General features: G+C 41.0%; 1 pseudogene; it reads right to left on the minus strand.

Annotated features, from left to right (window-relative positions):
• LOC101599437 lies at positions 1-911 on the minus strand (annotated as a pseudogene).
• Between the last annotated feature and the right edge of the window lie 11,591 nt (positions 912-12,502).

The raw sequence follows: 12,502 nt of genomic DNA on the forward strand, positions 1-12,502 counted from the left end.
TTAACCACACTTCTTCCTCATGACTTTGCTCAGCACCTCCTTAACATCCTTGTTCCTCAAGCTGTAGATCAAGGGATTCATCGTTGGAATCACTGTAGTATAGAACACAGAGGCCACCTTCTCCTGTACCATGTTGCTACTAGATGCTGGCTTGAAATACATGAATGCTATGGATCCATAAAAGATCCCAGCAGTTGTGAGGTGAGAACCACAGGTACCAAAGGCTTTGGACCTGCCTCCAGTGGATGATATTCAAAGAATATTGGCAACTATGAAAGCATAAGAAATAGTGATGGGCATAGTTGTGGCCAATACATTGAATCCACCTATAAGAATCACCAGAAGCTCATTGAGATGTGTGCTATAAAAAGACAGCTTTAGTAGAGGATTTATATCACAAAAATAATTGTGAATGACACTGTCTCTACAGAAGGATCATGGATGCAGTGTGGGCCACTGCTCCTATAGACTCCTGCCACCAGCATACTGCATACCTTTTGGGACATGGTGACATTGTTGAGCAGTGGTTTGCAGATAGCTGCAAATCTGTCATATGCCATGGCTGCCAACATATAGCACTCACCAATAGCAAAAACACAAAAGAAAAAGAGCTGTGTCATGCATCCTGAATAGGAAATAATATTTTCTTCCCATATAAAGCTTCCAAGAAGTTTGGGAGTAACAAATGAGGAATCAAAGAGAGCTAAGAATGACAAATTACCAAGAAAAAAGTACATGGGAGACTGAAATGTGGAATTAAAAGTGATAAGGAAGATCATACCCAGGTTTCCCACCAAAGTGACTACATAGATCCCCAGAAAGAGGAAGAAGAGTGACAGCTGGAGTTCTAGTTGGTCGGTTAACCCCTCAAGGACAAATTCAGTCATGATGGAATCATTGTGTCTGATCATCTCCTTCAGGAAATGAAATGTAAAGCTAAAGGGAAAAAAATCACAGAATCACAGAAAGCAAGAAACGTCTGGTCCCACAACTGGTAATTCTTATAGGTAATTCTTATAATTGCTGTGACAGAAGTAAAGAAAATCTTGTCATCAATAAGAAACAGTGTGTTGTTTTCCAACAATAATTGAAGAAATTTGCTTCATGTCAAAATTGAATTTCTTTTTGTCAAACTAGTATAAGATATTCAGAAACAAACAAATCCAGTCAAATCTCACAAAAGTAAAATATCTGAAAATCTCAAGGACACCTGCCACATCTATTCATCTAAAAGTCTCATTGGTGTCTGGGACAAGTAGACACTCAGAAGTTACAGCCAAAGCTAGAATGAGAACTTTGTCTTTTAGTGCATGAATCTCTAATACCAGCAGTCTCCCACCTACTTAAGAATTAAGGCCATGTTGTAGAAGGATACAAGATTGGATTCTTCTTACTGGTAAGAGTTGGGCATTGCAAGTGAAAGGAAGTGTGATCCCAATAGGAAAGCTGGAGATCCTGATTGCTGATGTTCTATTATGAAATAACCTCTTTGTATTTTATTTATTGTCTTTTACCTAGTGATGTCTGAGGTAAATCTCAGATTTGGGCAGTACAACATGGAAAGATTATGGCAAGCATTAGTGTATGGGTAAAATACTTGGTGAGAAAATCTGAGAGCACAGTTTGAGTTAAAGTTGGTTGAACTTGGAATTGACTGGGAGGCCAAAGACTTGCAGAAGCAGAAGATTCTCAAGACGTGAGCTGTGTGAAGAGGTGTGTGCTGTGTATGTGTGAATAAAAATATGTAAGTGATGAATCCTAGGCTCCAACAGTCAATTTCAGTGGAGTTTAAGCTGCAAATATTTATATTTTAAAACCCAAATTATAAAGTTACTTAAGTTTTTCCTAACAACTACTTTTTATGTTCATTTTATTTTATTTACATTTTATTTACATTACATTTTACATGATACTGAAAAACACTGGGTTGAAAATTCAAGTTGGTTTGGAGAAAAGGTTTTTGTGGACTCCTTCATATGACAAAGGAAAATACAATGACCTCTGGGAATTGAACTTATTTTAATCTAGTCTGTAAAACTAGAAAGCAAAAGCAAGTACAAAGGAAATTGCAACCTAAATTGATGTTTTAAAGCATTGTTACCTGAAATTGGTGTGGACTTCAGGCCTCTCTTCGGAAAACATAGAGTTGGGCATCAGGCCTATAGTTGGTCCTGAACCTCAAGGCCATGTGTTCCTGCTTACTAAGAACTGTTTCAGTGAAAAGTGTATTAGTAATCAGACTTTGAGTCCAGTTGGAGTTCTTCCATTTGAGAAAATATGGTATTTTCATGAATTGTTTGAATCTTGTTTTCTAGCCTTACCTACCTCCATAGATTGAAACTATATTTTTTTTCCTTTTGATAAAAGAACAACAACAAAAATGCATGGTATTTGTACATTGATGTTTAGTAACTAATGGTAAACTTGAAGTGGTAGAATATGTTATCAGCCTAATCCTGGGCAGTCTTATGAAAATCTATCTCTTAAATAGTTTTGAATCTGTGTTCACACTGATTTTCAAGATATTTTAAGTTTTTTTTTTTTCTTTTTTTCAGAGCTGTTTCTTATTTTGGGACTACTTTCTTTTTTTTTTTTAAATTGAGGCATAATTTTTCTGGGGCTGTGTTGTTCTGATGAGACTTCTGACAACTGTAGCTAGCTGGATGTTTGGCTCCAGTTTTCCAAGAGTCATTTTGTTCACATGTAAAATCATGTGGTCATTAACTTTGGGGACTATTTTTCATGAGTGTAATACAGTGTAAAAAACACTCAGTTGACCACATTGCATGTCATCCTGTGAATGTTGACAGTGGAAGGAATGCCTTGATTATAATATACTGTTACTTTTGGACTGAAAAGCTATAGATGAAACTTACTTTTCTTTTTTGTGTAAATCAAATGTTTAGAGTGTCCTGGTTGATCATAGCAAATAAAGTGAGTTGATTTTGTCTGGATCTCCATTTGGGTAGATTTACAACCTAAACACAGTATTAACTAGAGCAGACAGCTTTTGCAGTTCCATAAGTATACATAGGTTTCCCCCACCTCCTTGCACACTCATTAGTTACTGAACTTTTCAAACTAGTATTGTAAAATTACAATGTTTTTGTGACAATTTTATAAACTTTTACAATGCAATATGTGTTACTTTTCTGAGGCAAATCAAAGATCTATTTCTCAAAGTTCTTGCTGCATCTTTGGCAGCATTTGATGGAAGATCTTTTTTTTATACTTGCAATAGATAAAAACAAACCAGGCAGTTTTTCTTTTTAAATTGTAAGCCATATACCAAGTTTCTGGTCAAGAATATGTAGGGTAAGTTAACCTTAATTGCATTTTGTTAACCAATGTAAGTACATTGCTTATGAATAGTTATGTTGAAATAAAGTTTTGAAAAGCAAAAAAAGAAAAAAAAAAGAATTAAGGCCATGATTTCTGTATGATTACAGGTTTTGCGTGCAGTGGAGTGCTGTTATTATGGAACTAACCGGAATGGGAAGAGAAAGCATACCTTTTAGTCAGGTTTAAAGCTACAGAAGGAAGCACAGTGGCCTAGTTGCTCCAAGTTGAGGAGTTTCTCACATCCTCTCAGTGTTCTGCAAATAAAATGAGCAAATAATTCCTCATGTGTTTATCTACAGGAAAAGAGTTTTGTGAGATAGTTTGTGCACATATCAGGATGTGGATTAAATGACGAAAAATAGAAGAGATATTTTCCTGCTGAATAACACACTGCATGTCATAAGCATCAGAAAACATTTCCTACAAATTTAGTTGCATTGGGTTAAGATTTACATATTTAAGTCAACCAACTTATTGGAAATAAGTTTCCTTCAGAATCATTATTTGCCAGTAAATGCTGTAGAAATATCGCAGGTACCTACCTGACTTCTGGAATGCATAGGAAGTTTGGGCTACTTGATTTAGATTTTCTTTTATCATGATGGACAAATTCCTACTATTATCTTTATGACAAAATATTATCCATTCACCACTTTGCTAACCTTATCTTAGAGTGTAATCTGTTCGAATTTAAAAATAAAATAGAAATAATTGTAAACAATGAAGAAAGAGAGCCTCTTCTTCCCATCTTTGAAGTTTGGTTCATGTTCCAACTATGTTATTAAATCACTCTGTGACAGTGGGAAAGTAACTTCACCTTGACTCTTCTCTGAAAGGATGTTTAGATTGAAGATCTCCAAGGTCAGTGATAAGAACAATACTTAATAACATTGAGTGAGTGATAATAAGATGCCCTTCTTCCTCTGTATCCTGAGCAGACACTTGAAACAAAGCAATACAGTGGCATAATTTGTCATTGAACTCTAAGGAGAGGGGTGAGTAAAGTATTCTCCAAGGATCAAAAGATTCAGTGAAGAATCTCAGAGGTCTCTAGAGAAGAAACACAATTAAGTAATTTTCTTTACTCTTAGAATTATATCACATGTACTATATTACATTTTATAATGCAAAAAATATAAAATATGATTTTTCAACAGGAGAAAGAATTATACAAATTATGGGAAGATTTCCCATCTGGAATGACTGTAGGACACCACAAGGAAGATGTATAGCAGTTTGATCAGGAGGTTCTCACCTACTTAAATGAGCCATGGCACATGTGTAGCTATATGAACACCCACATATGCACACATACACTCCACACATGGAAAATTTAAAAAAAGAGTGTTGAATCACCCCCAACAGTTGAATTTCAACTGCAATATCTTATCAAATCTAGGTAGAATTATGACATGTCTAAATGCCATGTCTAGGAAAAAAAAATTACCCTGATCTTATGTAAATTTTTATTTACACACTTCACATAGTCCATGTTTATGAACACGTCCAAAGGTAAAATAATTACCAGATAATTTTATCATCAAATACCATGAAGTGAGGATATTTCAGATCCTGTAAAAATAGTGGCATTGGGACTTCCGGCCAAGATGGCGGCTGCCTAACTGCACTCCAGATACCAGGGGAAAAAAAGGCAAGTATCCAAGGGCAGTTAGGAACTTTTTACAAGAGAGAGGGCACAGATTGGGGAAAAACAGGGAAGACACACCCCCACGCTCCGCGACCCCCACGCCCTGTCGCGACCCTCCACAACCCGGTGCGATCCGGAGTGCCCGGCGACCAGGCGGCCCGTGAGCCTCGAGCCCCACGCACCCCAGTGGATCCGCACACCCCAGGCCCCCCCGCGCCCCCAGCTTTCCTGCCTGCGTGACCCGCACCCCCCCTCCATGCACGGCCCGCACACGCCCCCCACGCTCCAGCGTGCCCCGGCGTGCCTGGCATGCCCCGCACCCCCCGTGCGCCCTGCTTTACCCCCGCACCCCCATGCCCCCCACATGCCCTGCAACCACGCCCCCTGGGACCTACCGCACCCTGCACACCCCGCCCTACACGCATGGTGCCACAGCACAACCTGCGCCCCCCCCCCCGCGTGCCCCGCACCCCCCCGCGCGCCCAGCCTCGCCCCGTCATGCCCCAAGCCACTGGTGCACCCCAGCCCCCGATGCACCCCCTGTGCCCCGTGTGCCCCCTGCATGCCCCGCGCCCCGCAAGGCTGTGGTCTGATTGGGCACCCACCAGCCACACCTGGCAGTCTGCTGCACTGAAGCTGCAACCTCCTACCTCCACTCCTGTTCTCTGATCCTGCGAGTTGACCAGCCACATGGTGCTTGCCGGCCCGCGGGGGCCACCTCTGCCGTGAGTAGGTGGGTACCAGATCACCTGCTGCTGTGCTAACATCACTTGTCGCCGGTCAGCCTCTGCTGTGTCCTGATCCTGTACCCGCATCAGCTGCCTCTGCACTACAATTGCACGTGCAGTGGGCCCAGTCCCACAGCAAGGGCCACACAAGTCCACACTGAGTCACTAGCACCAGCGCAGGTGCCATCCCCTACCTGTACATCGCCACCCATCCCCCACTCCCCTGAGGTGGGAGAGCGCAGACTGTTTGCAGGTCCCATTGTTCCCAGCCAGAGTTTGGGCAGCTTCAGGGCTTGCTGCCTCAGTTCCCTTTCAAGCTCGAAGGCAGGCAGCTTAGGTGCATTACTGGGTGAGAATTCAGGCAACTTTGGTGCCCCTGTCAGGCTATAGATAGGTGGCTTTGGCAAGAGAGAGCAAAAACCCAGGCTGCTTGCAACTGCCCCAGGCTGCCTTGGATTCTCATTAAGCTAGATCCCAGGCTGTTCCACCCACCTACCTGCCCATACACTGACATGGGTAGACCACAGTGCAAAAGAAATAACGTGAAAAATAAAATGCAAGAAAATCCAGACAGATCACCCAGCCCAACAACGATTACATCTAACCAAAACATCAAGTGGAAGCAATGAACAATGCAACCCTGACCAACCTACTGCTAGTACTGGCAGGAAAGCTACAAAGGACAGATAATCATGTGGATGCTACCATCACTAAGCTAGAGCATTATGCTAAGACACTGGAAGGAATTCAAAGAGAGCTAAGAGAGTTGAGGGAGAGTGAAAAAAAAGAGGACCTTAAAAATCAGCTGGCCACACTAAATGAAAACGTAAATAAATGCAAGGATGATTTCCAAGAATCATCAAGAAAATTAGAAAATGAGATGAAAAGGAAGCTGGACAAAGCGATGGAAGTGATACATAGGAAAGTAGTAGAAAATGCAAACTTAATTGAACAAGTCCAAAACTCGCTAGAGGCTCTCAAGAATAGAGTCAGCGGGGCTGGAGAGATGGCTTAGCGGTTAAGCGCTTGCCTGTGAAGCCTAAGGACCCCGGTTCGAGGCTCGGTTCTCCAAGTCCCACATTAGCCAGATGCACAAGGGGGCGCACGCGTCTGGAGTTCGTTTGCAGAGGCTGGAAGCCCTGGCGTGCCCATTCTCTCTCTCCCTCTGTCTTTCTCTCTATGTCTGTCGCTCTCAAATAAATAAATAAAAAATTAAAAAAAAAAAAAAAAGAATAGAGTCAGCGAAGTGGAAGATAGAAATTCTGATCTGGAAGGCAGGATGGAAGAAACAGTTCGAGAGTCCAAAAATTTCAGTAAGTTCAAAAGTTCCTGTGAACAGAACATGAGAGAATTGTGGGATACACATAAACGTCCTAATATCAGATTCATTGGAATACCAGAAGGAGAAGAATTTCAATCCAAAGGCATGGAGAACTTATTTAACACAATAATTGAAGAAAACTTCCCCAGTCTCTTAAAATAAAGGCCCATCAAGATACAAGAAGCAAGCAGAACTCATAACTGACTAGACCAAAGGAGAAACTCCCCAAGACATATTATCATTAAGACTAAACATTGACACCAAAGAAAAAATCCTGAAAGCAGTTAGGGAAAAACAGCACACCACTTTCAAAGGAAACCCCATCAGAATTACTTCAGACTTCTCAATGGAAACCCAGAAAGCTAGAAGGGCCTGGAATGAAACTCTCAAAACTCTAAGAAACTATGGCTTCCAACCCAAACTACCCTACCTGGCAAAAGTCTCCCTTATAATAGATGGTGAAAGGAAAACTTTCCATGACAAAACTCAGCTTTACAATTATATGAACACAAAACCAAACCTACGGAAAGTATTCCAGGAAATTCTCCACAGAGAAGAAACACACAACCAAACACAAATGCCTACAAGAAGCAGATCACAGCAACCAAACCCAGAGTAGACAGAAAAAAAATTTAAAGTCCATCGAAATGCCAACACACCTCTACCACCACAACATGGGCGGGATCAAATCAAATCTCACAGTCATCACCCTAAATATTAATGGCCTTAATTCACCCATCAAGAGACACAAGCTAACAGGGTGGATCAAAAAATTAGACCCCTCAATCTGCTGCCTTCAAGAAACCCACCTTACCACTAAAGACAGAAGCCTCCTCAGGGTGAAAGGGTGGAAAACAATATTCCAAGCAAATGGGAATAAGAAACAAGCAGGTGTAGCTATATTAATATCAGATAAAGTTGACTTCAAACCAAAAACAATCAAAAAAGACAAAGAAAGCTACTTCCTACTTGTAAAGGGAACTATCCATCAAGAGGATATAACAATCATAAATCTGTATGCACCAAACACAGGGGCACCGCAGTTCATAAAACAAAACCTACTTGACAATAAAACAGAAATAACCACCAACACCATCATAGCTGGGGACTTTAACACACCATTATCAGTAATAGACAGATCATCCAAACAGAAGCTCAACAGGGAAGTAAGAGAGCTCAACAAAACCATAGTGCACTTAGTCCTAACAGACATCTACAGAACTTTCCACCCCAAATCCACAGACTACACATTCTTCTCAGCAGCCCATGGAACATTCTCTAAAATAGACCATATACTGGGTCACAAAGACTGCCTCCACATATTTAGGAAAATCGACATAATTCCCTCCATGATATTAGATCATAATGTTATATTCCTAGAAATCAACAACAAAAAAACCAACAGGAATCCCAACGGCAACTGGAAACTGAATAGCATACTCTTAAACAATGAATGGATAGTGGATGAAATAAAAAATGAAATTGCAAAATTCCTGGAATTGAATGACAATGAGAACACAGCATACCAAAAAGTATGGGACACAATGAAGGCAGTCCTCAGGGGAATATTCATAGCACTCAATGCCTTCATAAAAAAGACAGAAAGATTCAAAATCAATAGCCTAACCATCCACCTAAAGGCATTGGAAAAACCAGAAAAATCCAACCCAAAGAGCTCCAGAAGGAAAGAAATAATTAAAATCAGAGCAGAAATTAAAGAATTGGCAACCAAGGAAACAATTAAGGCAATTGATGAAACAAAGAGCTGGTTCTTTGAAAGAGTAAACAAGATTGACAAACCTCTGGCCAATTTGATCAAGCAAAAAATGGAGAGACTCCAAATTAACAAAATTCAAAATGAAAAAGGAGAGATCACAACGGGCATAAGTGAAATTGGGAGAATCATCAGGACTTATTTCAAAAACCTCTACTACACAAAACTGGAAAATGTGGAGGAGATGGATAAATTCCTGGATGCATATCATCTACCAAAGCTAAACTCAGAGCAGATCAACCACCTCAATGAACCCATCACACTCATGGAGATTGAAAAAGTAATAAAAAACCTCCCAAAAAAGAAGAGTCCAGGACCAGATGGAGTCCCAGCCGAATTTTATCAAACCTTCATGGAAGAACTCAAACCAATCTTCCTAAAAGTGTGCCACACAGGGCTGGAGATATGGCTTAGTGGTTAAGTGCTTGCCTGTGAAGCCTAAGGACCCCGGTTCGAGGCTTGGTTCCCCAGGTCCCACGTTAGCCAGATGCACAAGGGGGCGCACGCATCTGGAGTTCGTTTGCAGAGGCTGGAAGCCCTGGCATGCCCATTCTTTCTCTCTCCCTCTATCTGTCTCTCTCTCTATGTCTGTTGCTCTCAAATAAATAAATAAAAAATGAACAAAAAAAAAATTTAAAAAAAAAAACTGTGCCACACAATTGAAGAACAGGGAAAGCTACCCAACTCCTTCTATGAAGCTAGTATCACCCTAATCCCAAAACCAGGCAGAGATGCCACTAGAGAAGAAAACTATCAGCCTATTTCCCTAATGGACATAGATGCAAGATCCTCAACAAAATACTCGCAAACCGAATCCAACAACACATCAAAAGCATTATCCACCTTGACCAAGTGGGATTTATCCCAGGAACACAAGGGTGGTTCAACATACGAAAATCTGTCAATGTAATACACCACGTAAACAAGCTTAAACATAAAAAACACATGATCATTTCTATAGATGCAGAAAAGGCCTTTGACAAGATACAACATCACTTCATGATCAAAACATTGGAGAGAATCGGCATGGCCGGTTCACATCTTACCATAATAAAGGCAATATACAAAGCTCCAAAGGCCCAAATAATACTTAATGGAGAGAGACTGGAGGAATTCCCATTGAGACCAGGAACAAGACAGGGTTGTCCTCTCTCATCTCTGCTTTTCCATATAGTTCTGGAAGTCCTAGCCCAAGCAATAAGACAGGAGAAGAAAATAAAGGGATACAATTTGGAAAGGAAGAAGTTAAGTTAGCTCTATTCGCTGATGACATGATTGTATATGTAAGAGACTTGAGAGACTCCATCCCCAAACTCCTGAAGGTGATTAACTCCTATACCAGAGTAGCAGGATACAAAATCAATGCACAAAATTTGGTAGCATTTCTGTATGCAAATGACAAAGACACAGAAAAAGAAATAAAGGACATAGTCCCATTTTCAATAGCAACAAAAAATAAAATACCTTGGAATAACATTAACCAAGTAAAAGATCTATACAACGAAAATATAAAAACTCTCAAAAAAGAAATTGAGGAGGACTTGAAAAGATGGAAAGACCTCCCCTGCTCCTGGATAGGCAGAATTAACATCTTGGCTCAAGTTCTTAAACAGTCACTCAACCATTGGGATATATGAAGCTGAAGAGTTTATTTAGAGACAAGCATATAATAAGCAAAGCTAATAGAATACCTACAGAATGGGAGAAAATATTTGCAGGTTATCCAACTGACGGAGGCCTTATCTCTAGAATTTTCAAAGAACTCAAAAGTCTAAACAATAAGAAGACAAATACCCCACTCACAAAAAAGGCACAGAGTTGAACAGGCAATTCACAGAGGAAGAGATACAGATGGCAAGCACACACTTAAGAAAATGTTCATCATCCCTAATCATCAGAGAAATGCAAATTAAAACAACTATGAGATTCCACCTTGCCCCAATAAGGATAGCCAACATCAAAAAGTCAAATGAAAATAAATGCTGTCGAGTATGTGGAGAAACAGGGACACTCATTCACTGTTGGTGGGAATGCAGGATGGTACAACCACTCTAGAATGCAATATGGAGTCTCCTGAAAAGCTGGCTATAGAAATACCAACAGACCCAGTTATACCCTTACTGGGCATCTACCCTAAAACCTTCAAACCAAAGGCCAGAGAGATTTGCTCAACCATGTTTGTAGCGGCTCAATTCGTAATAGCTAATAGCTGGAATCAACCCAGATGTCCATAATTAGAAAAATGTATAACAAAGATGTGGTATATCTACACAATGGAATTCTATACAGCAGTAAGAAAAAACGACACAAAGAAATTTGAGGAAAAATGGTTGAACCTGGAAAAGATCATTTTCAGCGAACTTACCCAATCACAGAAAAATAATTGACACATAGTCTCACTCATCTACAACACCTAACCTGAATCTACCCAAGATACCTTACATACCCAGCAAGCAACTCATGGACTAGACATTAGGATGGATGGGAGGGCGGGGAAGGCATCGAACGGTGGAAAACAGTAATCTGGACCCAAATGGCAATGGTACCATAAAATTCTACTTCCTAAAAGACAGACCAAATGGCTGAACCTTCACTAGACCCTTACAGGAAACACCTGAACCACAAGACACTGGAGAGAGTAGGATCAAGCCTAACCTAAATCTCCTACATCTTCCCTCCCTCCCTCTCCCCTTCTCCCCTCTATCTCTCTCCTCTCTAACTCTTGTATATTAGTTATGTTCTTCCTCAATTTCTTAGTGGACACTGACCTGTAACCCCCACTTCCAGCTTGGGCCTACCATCCACAACGAGCTTTTGATCAGAGAAACCTACAAGGTTTCCCAAAACAATAACAGACTACTGTCAGAGTACTTGATGACCCACCAAAGACCAGTGGTAAGACCCTATTGCTGAAGACTCCATACGCAGCTGACACATAAAATGGAATGGCATGCCTGGAATCCAGGAGAGAGTCAGCCCCCAGACAGCCAGTATGTCTATTGCCAGAAGGTGCTATATAGGCGACTGCTGGAAATGACCAAGGTCTGTCCAAGCAACTCATTATTTAACCTAATTAGCAACAAATAACCTGATGTGATGCCCACACAAGTGCAATAGTGGTACACAGCCATGGTGAGGAACCAATTGCTCTTGATTTGGCTAACTGATCCACTCAGTGGTACTAGACCCATAGCTGGAGCTGAGAAACAAGTCAGAACCATACCCAAACACAAGCCCACTCTACATATCAAGCTACCGTCAATCACGGGGTATAAGAGGGCCTACACCTACCAACCTGTCTATCAAAAAAGTAAGTGTTATCTCAATTTTCTGGGTGCTAACTTACTCTCCATTGGGGAATCTGCTTCTCTTTTCCAGATAGATGCAGATCCTAAGAAGAGAGCTGCCCCATCATACCTCAAAAGGGGCCCGACTGAAACTAAGGACAACTGGCGAAACAAGCAAGGGTGATGTTTTCCTGTGAACTGTATACAAGTACAAAGGGTAAGGGGACCAACGCAGAGTAAAATCAACTCCTACCAAATCAGAGAGCCAGAGCCTCAGAGGCCCCCAACACCTCAGCACTGATGCAGACCAAAAATGATCCCAACATGGCTCAGGGAAATTTTGCGGAAGAGGGGGCGGAAAGAATGTCAGAGTCACATGTTGGGTCATGATTTGCAGAGACA

This window comes from Jaculus jaculus, chromosome 3 (genome assembly GCF_020740685.1).
Source record: "Jaculus jaculus isolate mJacJac1 chromosome 3, mJacJac1.mat.Y.cur, whole genome shotgun sequence".
NCBI classification, from domain to species: domain Eukaryota; kingdom Metazoa; phylum Chordata; class Mammalia; order Rodentia; family Dipodidae; genus Jaculus; species Jaculus jaculus.